The sequence below is a fragment of the Vitis vinifera genome, chromosome 4, assembly GCF_030704535.1.
Source record: "Vitis vinifera cultivar Pinot Noir 40024 chromosome 4, ASM3070453v1".
NCBI classification, from domain to species: domain Eukaryota; kingdom Viridiplantae; phylum Streptophyta; class Magnoliopsida; order Vitales; family Vitaceae; genus Vitis; species Vitis vinifera.
Window position 1 is genome coordinate 13,388,066 of NC_081808.1, and position 21,181 is coordinate 13,409,246.

Sequence of the window (21,181 nt, forward strand, 5' to 3'; positions counted from 1 at the left end):
CACTAAAGGATGTGGGAGTCCTCTAAGTAATCCCTAGGAAAGGGTATGCCCTATAAAAATTGAAAGAGGCTGGTTGGCTTACAAACTCTAGGAAAGGGAATGAATTAAAAATCTCCATGAAGAGGGATGACCTAAGAAACTCAAGGAAAGATGAGGGGATGCCCTAAATAAACTCAATGAACGGGAATACCCTAAACAAACTCGAGGAAAGGGATGCCTGAAAGCAACTTAAGGGAGGATATCCTCAACAAACAAAAGGAATAGGGTGTACCCTTAAAAAAATTCATAGGATGGTGTTCTAATGATGAGAAACAAAAGGAACATACGAATAAGCTTCGATAATTCCCAATGGAGGGAAACCAAAAACACAACAACGAACATAGGCCAAACCTAGGACTCCATCGAAAACTTTGGAACCCAAAGGGACTAAGAACAAACAATTATAGGAACTAGGATAACATCCCAATGATGAGAAACATAACAAACAACCAACAAAGCTTAGGTAGAACCTAGGATGGTATGCACACGATCGGACACAAAATTAACTCAAATTGGATATAGATAGAACTTAGGATGGCATCTAAATGATGTGAAACTAAACAAACTAAGAATGAACATGAATAGAACTATGAATGGCATTCCAATGATGAGCAATCTCAAGAACAAATGATTCTATTTAAATAGAGCTTAGGATGACATTCTGATTATGGGGTGAAGGACGAGGGATACCCTAAAAACAAAGAAAGGAAGTGGGATGCCCTAAATGATCCCCTTAATAAACTTAATAAGGGGAGTTCTCTCAACAAAGTCAAGGAAGGGGGACGCACTAAGAAAATTCAAGCAAGCGGGATGCCCTTAAAAAACCAATGGATGAACAAAATCGTAAATGTACTTTAAGAAGGCGGATTCACTAATAAGATTCAAAGAAAGGGCACGCCACAAACAAACTCTACTAAGGACGATTGCCAATCCCAAAAAAAGTGGTTGTGCTAAAAAAAAAAAATCAAGAAATGGAGTTGCGCTAAAGAAACGACTGGATAGGGATGCCCTACTACACTAAAGGAGGTGGGAGTTTGCTAAGTAATCCCTAGGAAGGTGTATGCCCTCAAAGAATTGAGGGAACTTTGTTGGCCTAAACAAACTGTAGGAAAGGGAATGAATTAAAAATATCCATGAAGATGGATGACCTAAGAAACTCAAGGAAACATGATGGACTAAAGTAAATCAAGGTAGTTTGATAGCCCAATGAACAGGAATATTCTTTAAAAAAAAATAGAGGAATGGGCATACCCTAATAACACTCGAGGAAAGTGGATGCCCTAAATAAACTCAATGAAAAGGAATACCCAAAACAAACTCAAGGAAGAGGATGCCCGAAAACAACTCAAGGAAGGAGGATGTCCTCCACATACTAAAGGAATAGGGTGTACCCTTAAACAAATTCATAGGATGTTGGTCTAATGATGAGAAACAAAAGGAACATACGAAAAATCTTTAATAATTCACAATGGAGGGAAACCAAACGAACGAACAATGAACATAGGCCAAACCTAGGACTCCATCAATTGTTTGGAACCAAAAGGGACTAAGATCAAATGTTTATAGAAACTAGCATGACATCACAATGATGAGAAACATAACAAACAACCAATTAAGCTTAGGAAGAACCTACGATGGTATGCACACGATCGGACACAAAATTAACTCAAATTGGATATAGATAGAACCTAGGATGGCATCGCAATGACGTGAAACAAAACAAACTAAGAATGAAAATGAATAGAACTATGAATGGCATTCCAATGATGAGCAATCTCGGGAACAAATAATTATGTTTAAATAGAACTAAGGATGACATTCTGATTATAGGTTTAAGGACGAGGGATACCCTAAAAAAACTTAAGTGGGATGCCCTAAATGATCCCCTTAATAAAATTAATGAGGGGAATTCTTTAAACAAAGTCAAGGAAAGGGGATGCACTATGCAAATTCAAGCAAGCGGGATGCCCTTAAGAAACCAATGGAAGAACATCATCTTAAATGAACCTTAGGAAGGCAAATTTAGTAATAAAAGGGGATGAACTCTACTAAGGCGATTGCCAATCCCAACAAAAGTGGTCCTGCTAAAAAACCCTCAAAAAATGGAGTTGTGCTAAACAAACTACTAGATGGGTATGCCCTGGCCAGACTAAAGGAGGTGGGAGTTTGCTAAGTAATCCCTAGGAAGGTCTATGCCCTCAAAGAATTGAGGGAACTTGGTGTAAACAAACTCTAGGAAAGGGAATGAATTAAAAATATCCATGAAGATGGATGACCTAAGAAACTCAAGGAAACATGATGGACTTTATCAGGAAAGTTTGATAGCCCAATGAACAGCAATTTTCTTAAAAAAAAAATAGAGGAATGGGAATACCCTAATAACACTCGAGGAAAGAGGATGCCCTAAATAAACTCAATGAAGGGCAATACCCTAAACAAACTCAAGGAAAGGGATGCCCGAAAGAACCTCAAGGAAGAAGGATATCCTCAACATACTAAAGAAATGGGGTGTACCCTTAAACAACTTCATAGGAAGGTGTTCTAGTGATGAGAAACAAAAGGAACATACGAATAAGCTTCGATAATTCACAAACCTAAGGAAGTGGGATGCCCTAAATAAACTTAATGAAGGAATTCTCTAAACAAAGTCAAGGAAGGAGGATGCTCTAAGCAAATTCAAGTAAGTCGAATGCCCTTTAAAAGCCAATGGAAAAAGAATGTTGTAAATGAACATTAAGAAGGGGTAGTCACTAATGAGACTCATAGAAAGGGCATGCCACAAAGAAAGTCTACCAAGGGGGATGCCCAATCCCGACAAACGTGGCTGTGATAAGCAAACTACTGGATGGAGATGCCCTACTACACTAACGAAGTGGGAGTCTTCTTAGTAAGCCCTTGGAAAGGATATCCCTAAAAGAATTGAAGGAAGGTTGTTGGTCTAAAAAAACTCTTTCAAAAGGGAATGAGTTAAAAATCTCCATGAAGATGGATGACCTAAGAAACTGAAGGAAGGGTGATGGACTAAAGTAACTCAAGGTAGTTTGATAGCCCAATGAATAGAAATGTTCTAAAAACATAGAGGAATGGACAAACCTCTAGAGGAAAGAGGATGCGTTAAATAAACTCAATGAAGGGGATGCCCGAAAACAACTCAACGAATAGTGCATACGCTTAAACAAACTCATAGGATGGAATGCTCATTATGAGAAACAAAAGGAAAATACGAATAACCATAGATAACTCAAAATGATGGGAAACAAAAGAAATGAACAATGAACATATGCTGAACCTAAGATTGGATCAAAATGTTTAGAACCCAAAGGCACTAAGAACAAACCTAGATAGAAACTAGGATGACATCATAATGATGAGAAACATAACAAACAATCAACTAAGCTAGGTAGAACCTAGTATGGTATACAGACGATCGAACACAAAATTAACTCAAATTGGATATAGATAGAACCTATGATGACATCCTAGTGATGAGAAATAAGAGGGAACAAACAAATAAACTCGTTTAAAACCAGGATACTAACCCAATGACGGGTAACAGAATAAACAGAGATAGAGCCAAGAATTATGGTCCAATGATGAGCAATCAAAAGAACAAACGAATTAGCATAGAGAGAACATAGGATGGCATCTCAATGATGTGAAACTAAACAAACTAAGAATGAAAAAGAATAGAACTATGAATGGCGTTCCAATGATGAGAAATCTCAGGAACAAATGATTATGGGGTGAAGGACGATGGATACCCTAAACAAGCACAAGGAAGAGGGATGCCCTAAACGATTGCCTTAATAAACTTAATGAAGGCAATTCTCTAAACAAAGTCAAGGAAGAGGGATTCTCTAAGCAAATTTGAGTAAGCGGGATGCCCATGAAAAAAGCCTATGGAAGAAGAACGTCGAAAATGAACATTAAAAAGGGGGATTCACTAATAAGTATCATAGAAAGGGCATTCCACAAACAAACTCTAGCAAGGGGGATGCCCAATCCAAACAAAAGTGGTTGTGCTAAAAAACCTCAAGAAATGGAGTAGCGCTAAAAAAAACTAATTGATGGGGATGCCCTACTACACTACAGGAAGTGGGAATTTACTAAGTAATCCCTAGGAAAGAGTATGCCCTTAAAGAATTAAAGGAAGTTGGTTGGTCTAAACAAACTCTAGGAAAGGGAATGAATTAAAAATTTCCATGAAGATGGATGACCTAAGAAATTGAGGGAAGGGAATGTCCTCAAAAAAAATAGAGGAATGGGAATAACCTAATAACACTCAAGCAAAGAGGATGCCCTAAATAAACTCAATGAAGGAGAATACCCTAAACAAACTTAAGGAAGAGGATGCCCAAAAACAACTCAAGCAAGGAGGATGGCGTACCTTTAAATAAACTCATAGGATGGCGTCCTAATTATGAGAACCTAAAGGAACAAACAATGAACATAGGTAGAACCTAGGATTGCATCCAAATGTTTGGAACCCAAAGGAACGAAGAACAAACCTAGATAGAAAGTAGGATGACATCACAATGACAAGAATCATAACAAACAAAATTAAAACTAGGATATAGATTGAAACTGAGCTTTGGTAGAACCTAGGATGGTATGTAGACGATCGGTCACAAAATTAATTGAAATTGGATATAGATTGAACCTAGGATGACGTCCTAGTGATGAGAAATAAGAGGGAACAAATGAATAAACTTAGATTAAAACTAGGATAGTAACCCAAAGACGGGTAACTAAAGGAACTAACAATGAACAAAGATAGAACAAAGAATTATGGTCCAATGATGGGCAATCAAAAGAATAGACGAATTAGCTTAGATAAAACCTTGGATGGCTTTTCAACAATGTGAAATTAAACAAACTAAGAATGAAAATGAATAGAACTATGAATGGCATTCCAATGATGAGCAATCTTGAGAACAAATGATTATGTTTAGATAGAACATAGGATGCCATCCTGATTATGGGGTGAAGGACAAAGGATACCTTAAACCAACTTAAGGAAGTGGGATGCTCTTAATATACTTAATGAAGGGAATTCTCTAAAAAAAAGTCAAGGAAGGGGGATGCTCTAAGGAAATTCGAGTAAGCTGGATGCCCTTAAAAAGCCAATGGAAGAAGAACGTCGTAAATGAACATTAAGAACGGGGATTCACTTATAAGACTCATAGAAAGGGCATGCCAAAAAAAAATTCTTCCAAGGGGAATGCCCAATCCCAAAAAAAAAGGTTGTGCTAAAAAACCTCAAGAAAAGGAGTTGCGATAAACAAACTTTTAGATGGGGATGCCCTACTTAAAGGAAGTGGGAGTCTGCTAAGTAATCCCACGGAAAGGGTATGGCCAAAAAGAATTAAAGGAAGTTGGTTGGTCTAAACAAACTCTTGAAAAGGGAATGAATTAAAAATCTCCATGAAGATGGATGACCTAAGAAACTGAAGGAAGAGTGATGGACTAAAGTAAATCAAGATAGTTTGATAGCCCAATGAAAAGGAATGCCCTAAAAAAATAGTGGAATGGGAATACCCTTATAACACTCAAGGAAAGAGGATTCCCTAAATAAACCTAATGAAGGGGAATACCCAAAACAAACTTAAGGAAGGAATCCCAAAAAACAACTCAAGGAAGGAGGACGTCCTAATTGTACCCAAGGAATAGTGCATAGGCTTAAGAAAAAGTCATAGGATGGCGTCCTAATCATCATAAACCAAAGGAACATATCAATAAGCTTAGATAGTTCACAGTGATGGGAAACTGAAGGAACGAACAATGAACATAGGCCTAACCTAGGATTGGATCCTAATGTATGAACCAAAAGGCACTAAGAACAAACCTAGATAGAAACTAGGATGACATCACAATGACGAGAAACATAACAAACAATCAACTAACCTTAGGTAGAACCTAGGATGGTATGTAGACGATCAAACACATAATTAACTCAAATTGGATATAGAACCTAGGATGACATCCTAATGATCAGAAATAAGAGCGAACAAACGAATAAACTCAGATTAAAACTAGGATAGCAACCCAATGACGGGTAAGTAAAGGAACTAAGAATAAACAAAGATAGAACCAAGAATTATGGTCCAATGATGAGCAATCAAAAGAACAAATGAATTAGCTTAGAAAGAACCTAGGATGGCATCTCAACGACATGAAACTAAACAAACTAAGAATGAAAATGAATAGAACTATGAATGGTGTTCCAATGATGAGGAATCTTGGGAACACATGGTTATGTTTAGATAGAACTTAGAATGACATCCTAATTATGGGGTGAAGGACGAAGGATACCCTAAACAAACTTAAGGAAGTGGGATGCCCTTAATAAACTTGATGAATGGAATTCTCTAAACAAAGTCAAGCAAGGGGGATGCTCTAAGCAAATTCGAGTAAGCGGGATGCCCTTAAAAAGCCAATGGAAGAAGAACATTGTAAATGAACATTAAGAAGGGGGATTCACTAATAAGACTCGTAGAAAGGGCATGCCACAAACAAACTCTACCATGGAGTTGCACTAAAGGAAGTGTGAGTCTGCTAAGTAAGCCCTAGGAAAGGGAATGCCCTAAAAGAATTGAAGGGAGTTGGTTGGTCTAAACAAACTCCAAGAAAGGGAATGAATTAAAAATCTCTATGAATATGGATGACCTAAGAAACTGAAGGAAGAGTGATGGACTATAGTACATCAAGGTAGTGATATAGCCCAATGAACAGGAATGCCCTAAAAAAATAGTGGAATGGGAATACCCTTATAACACTCAGGGAAAGAGGATGCCCTACATAAACCTAATGAAGGGGAATACCCAAAACAAATTTAAAGAAGTAATGCCAAAAAACAACTCAAGGAAGGAGAACGTCCTGAACGTACTCAAGGAATAGTGCATACGCTTAAGAAAAACTCATAGGATGGCGTCCTAATTATTAGAAACCGAAGCAACATGTCAATAAGCTTAGATAGTTCAAAATGATGGGAAACCAAAGAAACGAACAATGAACATAGGACGAACCTAGGATTGGATTTTAATGTATGAACCAAAAGGCACTAAGAACAAACCTAGATAGAAACTAGGATGACATCACAATGACGAGAAACATAACAAACAATCAACTAACCTTAGGTAGAACCTAGGATGGTATGTAGACGATCAAACACATAATTAACTCAAATTGGATATAGAACCTAGGATGACATCCTAATGATCAGAAATAAGAGCGAACAAACGAATAAACTCAGATTAAAACTAGGATAGCAACCCAATGACAGGTAACTAAAGGAACGAAGAATAAACAGAGATAAAACCAAGAATTATGGTCCAATGATGAGCAATCAAAAGAACAAATGAATTAGCTTAGATAGAACCTAAGATGGCATCTCAACGACATGAAACTAAACAAACTAAGAATGAAAATGAATAGAACTATGAATGGTGTTCCAATGATGAGGAATCTTGGGAACACATGATTATGTTTAGATAGAACTTAGAATGACATCCTAATTATGGGGTGAAGGACGAAGGATACCCTAAACCAACTTAAGGAAGTGGGATGCCCTAAAGGATGCCCTTAATAAACTTGATGAAGAGAATTCTCTAAACAAAGTCAAGCAAGGGGGATGCTCTAAGCAAATTCGAGTAAGCGGGATGCCCTTAAAAAGCCAATGGAAGAAGAACATTGTAAATGAACATTAAGAAGGGGGATTCACTAAGAAGACTCACAGAAAGGGCATGCCACAAACAAACTCTACCAAGGGGGATGCCGAATCTCAACAAAAACGGTTGAGCTAAAAAACCACAAGAAATGGAGTTGCACTAAACAAACTACAAGATGGGGATGACCTACTACACTAAAGGAAGTGGGAGTCTGCTAAGTAAGCCCTAGGAAAGGGAATGCCCTAAAAGAATTGAAGGGAGTTGGTTGGTCTAAACAAACTCTAGGAAAGGGAATGAATTAAAAATCTCCATGAAGATGGATGACCTAAGAAACTGAAGGAAGAGTGATGGACTATTAGTAAAGCAAGGTAGTGTTATAGCCCAATGAACAGGAATGCCCTAAAAAAAAGTGGAATGGGAATACCCTTATAACACTCAGGGAAAGAGGATGCCCTAAATAAACCTAATGAAGGGGAATACCCAAAACAAACTTAAAGAAGTAATGCCAAAAAACAACTCAAGGAAGGAGAACATCCTGAACGTACTCAAGGAATAGTGCATACGCTTAAGAAAAATTCATAGGGTGGCGTCCTAATTATCAGAAACCAAAGGAACATATCAATAAGCTTAGATAGTTCACAATGATGGGAAACCAAAGGAACGAACAATGAACATAGGACGAACCTAGGATTGGATCGTAATGTTTGAATCCAAAGGCACTAAAGAACAAACATAGATAGAAACTAGGATGATATCACAATGACGAGTAACATGACAAACAATCAACTAATCTTAGGTAGAACCTAGGATGGTATGTAGACGATCAAACACAAAATTAACTCAAATTGGATATAGAACCTAGGATGACATCCTAATGATTAGAAATAAGAGCGAACAAACGAATAAACTCAGATTAAAACTAGGATAGCAAACCAATGACGGGAAACTAAAGGAACTAAGAATAAACATAGATAAAACCAAGAATTATGGTCCAATGATGAGCAATCAAAAGAACAAATGAATTAGCTTAGATAGAACCTAAGATGGCATCTCAACGACATGAAACTAAACAAACTAAGAATGAAAATGAATAGAACTATGAATGGTGTTCCAATGATGAGGAATCTTGGGAACACATGATTATGTTTAGATAGAACTTAGAATGACATCCTAATTATGGGGTGAAGGACGAAGGATACCCTAAAGGATGCCCTTAATAAACTTAATGAAGGTAATTCTCTAAACAAAGTCGAGGAAGGGGGATGCTCTAAGCAAATTTAAGTAAGTGGGATGCCCTTAAAAAGCCAATGGAAGAAGAACGTTGTAAATGAACATTAAGAAGGGGGATTCACTAATCAAACTCATAGAAAGGGCATGCCACAAACAAACTCTACCAAGGGGGATGCCCAATCCCAACAAAAACGGTTGAGCTAAAAAACCTCAAGAAATGGAGTTTGGCTAAACAAACTAGTAGATGGGGATGTCCTACTACACTAAAGGAAGTGGGAGTCTGCTAAGTAATCCCTAGGAAAGGGTATGCCCTAAAAGAATTGAAGGAAGTTGGTTGGTCTAAACAAACTCTAGGAAAGGGAATGAATTAAAAATCTCCATGAAGATGGATGACCTAGGAAACTGAAGGAAAAGTGATGGACTTAAGTAAATCAAGGTAGTTTGATAGCCCAATGAACAGGAATGCCCTAAAAAAATAGTGGAATGCGAATACCCTTATAACACTCTAGGAAAGAGGATGCCCTAAATAAACCTAATGAAGGGGAATACCCAAAACAAACTTAAGGAAGGAATGCCAAAAAACAACTCAAGGAAGGAGGACGTCCTGAACGTACCCAAGGAATAGTGCATACGCTGAAGAAAAACTCATAGGATGGCGTCCTAATTATCAGAAACCAAAGGAACATATCAATAAGCTTAGATAGTTCACAATGATAGGAAACCGAAGGAAGGAACAATGAACATAGGATAAACCTAGGATTGGATCTTAATGTTTGAACCCAAAGGCACTAAGAACAAACCTAGATAGAAACTAGGACTATATCACAATGACGAGTAACATAACAAACGATCAACTAACCTTAGGTAGAACCTAGGATGGTATGTAGATGATCAAACACAAAACTAACTCAAATTGGATACCTAGGAAGGCATCCTAATGATTACAAATAAGAGCGAACAAATGAATAAACTCAAATTAAAACTAGGATAGCAACCTAATGACGGGTAACTAAAGGAACTAAGAATAAACAAAAATAAAACCAAGAATTATGGTCCAATGATGAGCAATCAAAAGAACAAATGAATTAGCTTAGATAGAACCTAGGATGGCATCTCAACGACGTGAAACTAAACAAACTAAGAATGAAAATGAATAGAACTATGAATGGTGTTCCAACGATGAGGAATCTCGGGAACACATGATTATGTTTAGATAGAATTTAGAATGACATCTTGATTATGGGGTGAAGGACGAAGGATACCCTAAACCAACTTAAGGAAGTGGGATGCCCTAAATGATGCCCTTAATAAACTTAATAAAGAGAATTCTCTAAACAAAGTCAAGCAAGGGGGGTGCTCTAAGCAAATTCGAGCGGGATGCCCTTAAAAAGCTAATGGAAGAAGAACGTCGTAAATGAATATTAAGAAGGGGGATTCACTAATAGGACTCATAGAAAGGGCATGCCACAAACAAACGCTACCAAGGGGGATGCCCAATCCCATCAAAATCAATTGAGCTAAAAAACTTCAAGAAATGGAGTTGCGCTAAACAAAGTACTAGATGGGGATGCCCTACTGCGCTAAAGGAAGTGGGAGTCTGCTACATAATCCCTAGGAAAGGGTATGCCTTAACAAAATTGAAGGAAGTTGGTTGGTCTAAACAAACTCTAGGAAAGGGATTGAATTGAAAATCTTCATGAAGATGGATGACGTAAGAAACTTAAAGAAGGGTGATGGACTAAGTAAATCAAGGTAGTTTGATAGCCCAATGAACATGAATATCATTTAAAAAAAATAGAGGAATGGGAATACCCTTATAACACTCAAGGAAAGAGGATGCCCTAAATAAACTCAATGAAGGGGAATACCCTAAACAAACTTAAGGAAGGGGATGCCCGAAAACAACTCAAGGAAGGAGGATGTCCTACACATACTCAAGGAATAGGGAATACCCTTCAACAAACTCAAGAAAGGGAGATGTGCTAAACATACTGAAGGATGCAGGTATAACATAAACAAACGCAAGGAATAGGAATTCTACAAAGAAAGGGATGGGGAGGAGGAGATGCCTTAATAACATTGAAGAAAAAGGGGATGATCTAAACATAGATAAGGAAGGTGGATGCCATAAATTAATTGAATGAAGGGGGATGTTTTAAACAAAATAATGGAAAAGGATGCCTTAATAAGATTCGAGTAAATCACATTCCCTAAATGAACTAAAGGAAGGTTCATGCATTAAAGAAACACAAAAGATGAGGTTGCCCTAAATAAACTCTACAATGGAGGATGCCCTAAACAAATTCAAAAGAAGGCGTTGTCGTTAGGAAACTCATGGAAGGTGTGTTTCACTTCTGCTTTGGTCTTCGACCTTAAGCCTTTCTTGGGAGTTCCACTCTGTATCAGGTATTCTACTTCAAGGTTTCTCGGGTTCCACCCTTTGTTAAGGTGCTTCGGGCCCTTTGGGTCCTTTGGACAAAGGAAAGAGGAAAAAACTAGCATAACCTATCGGAGGGCTGATACAATAATAGCCCTTTAGCTCTTATGCTCATTATCCTAGGCAATATGATATGCACTTTAGGGCATCCTCAAGATATGTTTTCAAATACTGCTATATAATTACAACCCATCTTTGCTCAATGGATACAAAACACCCATGCCCTAGCACACGCTAATAAGACTCAAGAATGGGGGTTGCCTAAAACATAATCAAATGGTGATGCCATAAGTAACTCTAAGAATCGGGTTGTCCTAAACAAACTCTAGGAAGGGGGGGATACACCAAAAAAAATTCCCAAGGAAGAGGGCACAAACACTAAACAAACTCAAGGAATAGATATTCTATAAAGAAACTAAGGGACAATGGGATGTCTTAATAAGACTCAAGGAAGTGGGATGCCCAAAAATTTGAAACCAAATGAACTAAAATTAAGCACAGATAGAACCTAGGATGATATCTCAATGATGAGAAACTAAAAGAACAAAGAAATAAGCTTAGGAAAACCTTAGGAAGTTAGAATGACCAATGACAGAACCTAGGACGGCATCCTAATTATGAGAAACCAAAGGAACATACAAATAAGCTTAGATAGTTCACAATGATAGGAAACCAAAGGAACGAACAATGAACATAAGCTAAACCTAGGACTGCATCCAAATGTTTGGAAATGAGAAACAAAGGAACATACGAATAAGCTTAGGTAGTTCACAATGGTGGGAAACCAAAGGAATGAACAATGAACATAGGTCGAACCTAGGATTGCATCCAAATGTTTAGAACCCAAAGGAACTACGAACAAACCTAGATAGAAACTAAGATGACGTCACAATGATGAGAAACATAACAAACAACCAACTAAGCTTAGGTAGAACCTAGGATGGTATGCAAATGATCGGACACAAAATTAACTCAAATTGGATATAGATAGAACCTAGGATGACGTCCTAGTGATGAGAAATAAGAGGGAACAAACGAATAAACTCATATTAAAACTAGGATAGTAACCCAATGATGGGTAACTAAAGGAACTAACAATGAACAGATATAGAACCAAGAATTATGGTCCAATGATGAGCAATCAAAAGACAAACGAATTAGCTTAGATAGAACCTAGGATGACATCTCAACGATGTGAAACTAAACAAACTAAGAATGAAAATGAATAGAACAATGAATGGCGTTTCAATGATGAGGAATCTCGAGAACAAATGATTATGTTTAGATAGGAACATAGGATGCCATCTTGATTATGGGGTGAAGGACGAAGGATACCCTAAACCAACTTAAGGAAGTGGGATGCCCTAAAGGATGCCCTTAATAAACTTGATGAAGGGAATTATTCTCTACACAAAGTCAAGGAAGGGGGATGCTCTAAGCAAATTCAAGTAAGTGGGATGCCCTTAAAAAGCCAATGGAAGAAGAACGTCATAAATGAATATTAAGAAGGGGGATTCACTAATAAGACTCATAGAAAGGGCATGCCACAAACAAACGCTACCAAGGGGGATGCCCAATCCCATCAAAATCAGTTGTGCTAAAAAACCTCAAGAAATGGAGTTGCGCTAAACAAACTACTAGATGGGGATGCCCTACTATACTAAAGGAAGTGGGAGTCTGCTAAGTAATCCCTAGGAAAGGGTATGCCCTAACAAAATTGAAGGAAGTTGGTTGGTCTAAACAAACTCTAGGAAAGGGATTGAATTAAAAATCTTCATGAAGATGGATGACCTAAGAAACTTAAAGAAGGGTGATAGACTAAGTAAATCAAGGTAGTTTGATAGCCCAATGAACATGAATATCCTTTAAAAAAATAGAGGAATGGGAATACCCTTATAACACTCAAGGAAAGAGGATGCCCTAAATAAACTCAATGAAGGGGAATACCTTAAACAAACTTAAGGACATACTCAAGGAATAGGGCATACCCTTAAACAAACTCAAGAAAGGGGGATGTGCTAAACATACTGAAGGATGTGGGCATAACCTAAACAAATGCAAGGAATAGCTACAAAGAAACTATGGGATGGGTAGGAGGAGATGCCTTAATAACATTGAAGAAAATGGGATGATCTAAACATAGATTAGGAAGGTGGATTCCATAAATTAACTGAATGAAGGGGGACGCCTTAAGCAAAATAATGGAAAAAGATGCCTTAATAAGACTCGATGAAATCACATTCCCTAAATGAACTCAAAGAAGGTCCATGCATTAAAGAAACAAAAAAGATGAGGTTGCCCTATATAAACTCAACGATGGAGGATGCCCTAAAACAACTCAAAAAAAGGCATTGCCATTAGGAACTTCATGGAAGGGGAATGCGCTAAGAAGACTCAAGGATGGGGGTTCCCTTAAACATAATCAAATGAGGGGATGCCATAAGTAACTCTAAGAATTAGGTTGCCCTAAACAAACTCTAGGAAGGGGGATGCACTAAAAAAATTCTCAAGGAAGAGGGCACAAACACTAAACAAACTCGAGGAATAGATATTCTATAAAGAAACTAAGGGATAGTGGGACGTCTTAATAAGACTCAAGGAAGGGGGATGCCTTAAACAAATATATGGAGGGAAAATGTTGTAAACAAACTCAAAGAAGTGATGTGCTAACACTCAATGAAGGGGGATGCGCTAATGAAACTCAAAGAAGGGGGATTCTCTTAACAAAATTTGGGAAGGGGATGTCATTAACAAACTCAAGGAAGGGGGATGCTCTAAACAAACTCTTGGAAAGGGAATGAATTACAAAATTTCCATGAAAAAGAATGACCTAAGAAACTAAAGCAAGGGTGACGCCCTAATGTAACTCAAGGGAGTGGGGTGGCCTAAGGAAACTCAAGGAACATGGATGCATAAAACAAACTAAAGGAAGGGGGATGCCCTATTAAAACTCGAGGAAAGCGGACGCCGTAAACAAACTCTAAGAAGGGAAATGCCCTAGACAAACTCAACAAAGGGAGATGTGCCAAAAAAAAATTCTCAAAAAAGGGGAGGGGCTTAACAAACTCCAAGAGGCAGATGCACTATGAATCTTAAGGAAGTGGGAGTGCACTAAATCAACTCTTCGAAGGGTGCCACAAACTCATGCAAGGGGGATCCGTTACACAAACTCCAAAAAGGAGAATGAATTAAACAATCTTCATGAAAAGAGACTAAGAAACTTAAGGAAGGTGAAGCCCTAAAGTAACTCAAGGGAAAGGGGTGCCCTAAGAAACTCAAGGAACGAGGATGCCCTAAACAAACTAATGGAAGGGGGATTCCTTAATAACAGTTTAGGAAGGGAGATGCCCTAGTAACACTCAATGAAGGGGGATTCCCTAAACATACTCAAGGATGGGGAATGCCTTAAACAAACTAAAGTAAGGCGTATCCCATAAACAAAGTCAAGGAAGGGGGATGCCACACACTAACTCAAGGAAGGGGGATGCCCAAGTGGGATGCCATAACTAAGTGAAGGAAGGGGAATGCCATTGTAAGACTTGAGTATGGGAGATGCCCTAAACAAAGTCACTGAAAGAATATATCCTAAACAAACTGGAGAAAGGAAGATGTCCTAAACAAACTCCAAGAGGGTATACCATAAACCAACTCAAGGGGTAGGGGGACGTCGTAGAAAACTAATGAAAGGGGGATGTGCTAATAATAGTGATGGAAAGTAATTGTCATAGACAAACTCCAAGAAAGGGGATTCCCTAGACAAACTCAATGAAGGGAGATGTGCTAAAAATATATAGAAAATGGGAGGTGTTGAACAAACTATAGGAGGTGCATGCCCTATAAAACTCAAGAAAGTGGGGGTGCACTAAATCAACTATTGAAAGGGGGATGTCCTAAACAAACTTAAGGAAAAGGGATGCTCTACACAAAGTCCAGGAAAGGGAATGAACTAAACAGTCTCCATGAAGAGGATTGACCTAAGAAACTCAAGAAAGGGAAATGCCCTAATGTAACTCAAGAAATAGGGATGCCCTAAACAAACTAAAGGAAGGGGAATGCCCTAAACAAATTCATGGAATGACAATACTTTAAACAAACTAAAGGAAAGGGGATGTCCAAGAGAAAATCAAGGAAGGAGGGGATTCCCCACAAGAACTAAAGGAAAGGATGCCTTAATGAAACTCTATGCCATAAACAAATTCAAGGACACGGGATGTCCTTAAAAAACTCTAAGAAGGTGGATGCCCTATAAAACTTAAAGAAGTGGGAGTGCACTGAATAAACACTTAGTAGGGATGGCTTTAAACAAATTCAACTAAGGCGAATGTTCTACACAAACTCTAGGAAGGGGAATGACCTAAGAATGTGAAGGAAGGGTGATGCACTAAGGAAACTAAAGGAACCCCATGGCCCAGGCAAACTAAAGGAAGGGGGGTGTCATGATAACACTCGGGGAAAATGGATGCCCTAAAAAAAGTCAAGGAAGGGGGATGCTAAGAAAAAACTAAAAGAAAAGAGGATGTCCTAAACAAAGTCAAGGAAGGAAGATTCCCTAATAATAATCAAGGAAATGGGATGACCTAAACAAACTAAGGGTAGGGGATGCCTTAAAGAAACTCTAGGAAAGGTGATGTCATAAACAAAATTAGGAAATAAGGATGAATTGAAAAAAAAAACTCCATGAAGAGGGATGATGTAACATCTAGTACTAATGAATTAAATAGGCGATAATGATTATCTTAGTACTTAACTTTAAACGTGCTTAATTAAATATTAAAACTAGTTTAATGTTAATCCTATTTAATTATGAATTAAAGTTTGATTAAGGTTAATTGAGATTAGTTAATGACCTAAGCATGCTTATTAGGTTCTTAGGGATTGATTAGGGTTATGAAAACCTAAAGGACTAATGGGCAATTATGGGTTTTATTTTTGATAACTTAAAGGACTAAAGTGCAAAATTGGGAAATTGAAGTTAGTGAAATGCCACCTCATACTTGGGTGGATTGGTGGTAGCCATGTGGCCTACCACCTCGTGCTTGGTTGCATGGAGACCCCTTTAAAAGCGGCTACAGCTCGTTTTGCACCAGTTCACCTGCAGCAACTTGGGTTAGAGAGAGGATCTAGAGAGAGAAAGTGTAGATTTGAGGTAAGCAAGTTGTTCAATTTTGTAATTTTCATTTATTTTGGTTCCTAATGGCATGTCGAAAAGAATTAACAGTAAAATTTGTGTAAAAGTTGAGTATAATTAGCTACAAACCCGTTTTAGTTAAAAATCACAATTAATTAAAGATAAAAGTATTTTAGCTTAAGTATTTTATTAATAGTAAGATCAACATGAATCTTTGTTTAATTTGGTTTGACTGAAAAAAAAATTAGCAAACATGTAATTAGTTAGGTTGTTTGGACACTTGGGATTTGTTAATAGGCTAGGCTTTAAGAAAATCACAAGAATTAGTGTTTGGTAATTAATTGGGGAATATGAGCATTAAAAAAATTTAACAATAGTAAGTTGTAAAAAATTAGTAAGAAAGGAAAATTTCATAAGTTTTAATTGAATAAATTTTAATGGTTAGAAAACCTAAATTATGTTGTGTCATTTCAGTTCCTCGTAATAGGCAAAGATCACCTACATAAAATAAACACAAAAAGGAAACTCATGTAAGGTAGGGAATTTTATGCTATTCTATGGTGTATCTGATTTCTTTCCTTGAATCATTTGTTGGAATTTCATGTTATTTTTATGATTTCATAAAATATTTTAATGTGTCATTGCATCTCAGTTTATTGCATTAAAATGTTACCATGATATTGGAATTATATTGGTATGAAGATTCATGGTTCTATGTTGTAGAAATGTCATTTTGATGTGTAGTTGCATTGCACGAAGGATATGGAATTATCACAGGATGATATTCAGAGAATTGATTGGTGGGAAGTGTTTATGTGATGCTACAGGTATTATCATTTGATATATTGTTTATATGGGACCGTGGGTCCTTGGGTGAAAGTCCCTAAAACCCTCGAGGAAGACACTCCGATGTGGATGTATGGGGTTAGTCCTACCCTTGGGTTTTAGTCCCTAAAGACACAGGATTGGTCCTACCCTTGGTATGAGTCCCAAAAGACACGGGGTATGACTTGACCTTGGGTGATGTTCCAGAATAGTCATTATTATATTAATCGAGTATCTTGTGGAGCACCGATATCTGATGTGTAGATTAGTGGGGGTTAACAATTTATCAGTTGTGAAAGGATGGATGAGGAAAAGCAAAGATGAAACTAGTAAAAACACATGCATACATGTTTGACATGATTACACATTTGTTAATGGTTATAAAATGTTTATCATACATGCTATTAAACATTTAATTCAAGGTTTTTAAGGGTATGCTTAGGATGGTTATAAACGTTCCTATTGAGTTGTGAACTCACCTTATCCCTTCCACCTTTAGATGCAGGTCAGAAGACCTATGCAGGAAATAATGCTTGAGCAATGCTTTACTCTCATTAGATGCTATTTGTTCGCATTGAAAGTCTTTTGAGGCCTTGCCTTTTGTATCAAAGACTGAATCTTTTTGTAGGAATGATGTAATATATATATTTGTCAAGTACACTTGTAGTATGGGCTACCCCGTAGTGAACAATGGGGTTTTGGTATACGTAAATTAATGTAGTACAAGTTTCTTTTGTGAAACAAAACATATTTTATTAACTATAGTAATAAAGTTTAATACAAGATGTACTCTTTATAACAAGTTTTGTGTATCCTCTTTTTGCACAAAATCAAGTAGAAACTCAGCATTTAAATTTTTGAGAGCTCTTATACTTTATTTGAGTATTAATTTTTTAGTTTGAAGAATAACAAAAATCGGGGTGTAACAGATGACCTAAGAAAATAAAGGAAGGGTGATTCCCTAATTTAACTCAAAGGAATAGGATGACTTATGGAAACCCCAAGAAAGGAGATGCCTTGAACAAATTAAAGGAAGGTGGATGCCCTAATAAAGGGAAATGACCTAAATAAACTAAAGGAAAGGGTGATGCTAAACAAACTTAATGAAGGGGAATGAGTTAAACAAACTAAAGGAAAGGGAGATGTCCTAAACAAACTATGGGGGATGCCCAAAAAAAAAACCTCAAGGAAAAGGGGGTGCCCTAAACAATGTTAAGGATGGGGGGTACTCTAATCAAACTGAATGAAAGAATGTGCCATAAACAAAGTCTAGGAAGGGGGTTACTATGGACTTGCATTTCTCACTTGCGTCCCCACTCGACAACGAGACTCATTTTTTATTTGTGAAAATTTGATATTTTATTAAAATTTGGAGTTCTCATGCCACTTATTTTTATTTTTTTATAGGGAAAAAATTATAAGAAATTAAAACCCTAAAAAAAATGACACCTTAAACTTTTGAAAAAACATGCCTTTGAAATAATAAACCCAAAGTCTAGGTCCAATAATCAGGTTACTTAAGTTGAGGGAAGTAAGACAATTAAGTGATTAATAGAGGGAATCAAGGAAGACTAATGGTGATTACTTAAATTCCAATAACATATTAAGCATGCTAAACAAATAATTCAAGTTAGACCATAAAGGTAGAGTAAGATGCGTACCTGGACTGCAATTTAAAGTGATATTACAAGATACTGAAGTTAATTCAAACAACACAATATATATAGCATGCATCTCATCAGCAAAAATCAAACAAACATCAAGGCACTTAGCGCCAATATCAAACATGGTATGGTTCACACAAAACATTTCATATGTAACTAAAAAGAAGTGAATGGTGGAGAGTGTACCTGAAGAGCATATCTTTAACGCAATGCACTTTCAATACAAATGGAGAAGCTAGGATAAAAGATGATGACAAGCAATTACGAGAGCATAATATCTGCATGGCATGAACTTACAAAGACATCAGCTATACAAGGTATATAACCAACTAAATAAATCAACTTTGGGAAAAGCTTTTCCGATGCAAATAACATTCTAGAATCAATTTCAAGAAGTGAGTAACATCACACAATTGTGGAAAAAAAAATTTAATACACTCCAAAAATAATTAAAACAAATTTTCAAACTAAAAGGTCATTAGCTAAATTGAAACTGGTAGCAAGGATAAATTTTAAAATATCTTTTATGTAGGGTTGTGTCAAATCTTCATTCAATATTCCAACACCCATACATACTCAACCTCAAGTGAAAAAGATTACCAAGGCCAAGGACATTCCCATTAGTTTGGGGGCACAAGTTCAAACTTATGGGAAATAAAAACAAAGTTTTTGGAAAACCAAAAAGAGAATGCAACTTGTATGAAATGAGTTGCATGTTTTTAAAAGAAAGTGAGATTTTTGCCCTAAACCTAAAACAAAATTTCTTTTAAAGTCCTTAAATGATTCAAATACTTTTGAAAATGATTCAAATCCTTTTGAAAATAATTTAAATTATTTTTTTTAAAAAAAATTGATTTTAGGAGGAGAAAAAAAGGAACTAAGAAAATTAAGAAATTCCGAACAAAAGACCTAAAAGTTGGGATTTTTTATTCATAACTCAAAACAATTTGAAAAGAAAGGAAAAATCAACTTAGACCTTCTTTTTGGCTACCTTTTCATTCATGATGGAGAAAAGATCTTTTTTTGTAAAAGAAATTTTGACTCAAAAATCAATTAAGTTTTTTCTAAAGAATAACAAGCTCTCAAAGGTAAATAATCAAAACATCATGAATTTTTAACTAAGGTAGCATTCAAAGAACTTTAGAAAATAACTTAAGATGAATTTTTAACTAAACTAGCATTCAAAGAACTTTAAAAAAGAATCTAACATGAATTTTTAACCAAACTAGCATACAAAGCACTTCAAAAAACTAATACAGAAATTCATCTTTCAAATTTATCTAGAAATTCAAACTCCAAAACTTATATACTACCTAAGGGAAAATCTAACAAGTTCATCACCATCATGAAAGGGAGATAGAGATTACTTGTCTTAAGGGGCAGAACAAGAGAAATGTCAATCTTATATAAGTACCAAATAGGTTGTTAAAAACAACATTGATTAAACCAATTGCTCAAACAACAAAAGCATAAGTTGATTTACATATTAAGGTAGAGAAGAAAAAACACACACTTCTTGTCATTGTCGTAGCTTTGAACTTTTTAAACCCCACATTCCACATTATATTATTTCTTAAGAAAACCACAAAAATAATAAGAAACAAACAACTTTTGTAGTGGATTACTAAAATAGAGTTGGCTCTACCACTGTGATTTAGTGCTTCCTTTTTTCCTCTTCTTTTGTTAATAGCCGATTTAAATATTAATTAAAGCATGCAGTTTACATAAGGGAAATCCTAGTGGGACCCTTGTTCGCCTCTTTCTATTCCTTATAGAGTAAGACACCAAGCTACAGTTGGAAATTGACCTAAATCGCCAATAACTAACATGGGTTTTAGGTTAACAAACCAAAGCAAACTTAATGCAATCACATTTTAAGACTTCCAACACCCTTATTGAACCCAACCACATAGTGTAACTCATTATTGTGTGAATCACAACAACTATCAACAAAAAAATATAAACACATCATTTCTTTCTTGTTGCACAAGGTATACAACAATGATTGTGTAGGGATGAAATTTTTTTGAAAGTGACACAAATCTACCATCAAAGACAAAGCAATTCTACAACACAAACTGCTTAAAATACAATGGTATAAGTGAAGAGTTTTTTTACCATATCAATGATTCAATAAGATGACTTTCAATGATTTCTTAACCACAAACTGCCACATACATGATTTTCATAA